Here is a 1444-nt window from a genome sequence, read left to right as displayed (position 1 = left end):
TGACGATTTAAAAACATTTGTTTCTTTATCCTCTATCCAATTGATTTTAAATTTGAATTTTAGTGTAGCCAAATAAGACTGCGCCTTTTTTTGAGTGCAACACTTGTCAAACCATTGGTTTCTTTATCCCCTGTTGCAGTATCACACTGCTAGGTGACAAAAAAAATAAAATTTGTTGACTATTTACTAAAGAATAACCATTAAAAATTAATACATTTATTCATTAAGTTAAAAAAACATAGATATCACACACATATAGTCAAATACTATAATCAAACATAATTAAAATTAAAAAAACTAGAAACTCAGGCTTCTAACTCATGTTGAAACTGAAAAAATATTCAGAATAAATAAAATTGCACTAATAACTAAAACATTTCAATAATTGATCCAACAAAAAGATTTAAAACATCTACAACTAAAATTGTACAGCAAAAACAGTGTACCAACCATGATTCTTAATAACAAGAATCTATTTATAGTTATAGATCAATAAATTGGTTAAATCAATAAAATAGATAAAAATTTAATAATATACTATAAAACTATGTACTAAGACTTTTGTCAATAACTATTAATCAATTCAGATAAAACTACTTTAAATATGGATTAAGATTGACTTATTATTCTCAAACCAAAGTAAACATCAAGTAAATTTTACCATAGACAAATAAATAGTAACTTGCTTAGAAAAGCATTAAAGACAGACTTAGAACATAACTAAACAAATAACTTGATAATTCCTACCTTTAACTGAAATTTCTCAAGATAAAAAATCACTGATCAATCTCCTTTCTCTCACTATCTGGAATCTTTTTTTAACAGTAACACTAAACAAGATAAAAAGCATAAAATTACAATATGAATAGAGTAAAAAGTCACAGATAAAATATAAATAAAAAGTTTCAAACCAAATAACTTAGCTAGAAAATTGACACCAAAAATGGGTACTATTTTTCTAGGAAATTAAATTGTTAAAACCAATATTTACATATAAAAATAACTTTTATGTCTATTCAATTAATACTAATCAAGATAAAGGTTAAAAACGATCTAAAATAATGATAATAAATGAGAATGATAAACTATCACTGCTGTACACTGTATTTATACTGGCTATTGTTTACCTTTTTCCAGTTATATCAGCTGTTTTAATTAACATAAAAAATGACTTAAAAATTCATAAAATAGGCTTAAAATATGTAAAAATATATGTTTAAAACTTCTAAAAAATCGTTTGAATTTTAAACCATCTATAAGTGAAATAAAAAGTAAAATTAAATAAAATAAAAAATAGGCTCTTTGCAATAAAATTACCTGTTTCTCTTTGCATCTTTCTACTAAAAATAGAATTAATTAAGAATTAAACTTTTTGCAATATTATCACATAATACTCTTTGCATTTTTCTACGGCTTTTATTAAAAAATGAGATTAAAGTATAAA

The 1444-nt window shown here is 23.2% G+C and overlaps 1 long non-coding RNA gene across 1 annotated transcript; it reads right to left on the bottom strand.

The window, feature by feature from the left end:
- Window positions 1-200: 200 nt before the first annotated feature.
- On the bottom strand, window positions 201-1114 carry LOC145305999 (uncharacterized). The gene is made up of 2 exons (XR_013874862.1): window positions 748-1114; window positions 201-329 (listed from the first exon to the last, which is right to left on the bottom strand). It is a non-coding gene; the product is annotated as an uncharacterized LOC145305999 (long non-coding RNA).
- Window positions 1115-1444: the final 330 nt, after the last annotated feature.

This window comes from Acartia tonsa, chromosome 14 (assembly GCF_053477335.1).
Source record: "Acartia tonsa isolate MP-2025a chromosome 14, ASM5347733v1, whole genome shotgun sequence".
Classification (NCBI taxonomy): Eukaryota; Metazoa; Arthropoda; class Copepoda; order Calanoida; family Acartiidae; genus Acartia; species Acartia tonsa.
This window is presented reverse-complemented; position numbering and strand designations above follow the sequence as displayed.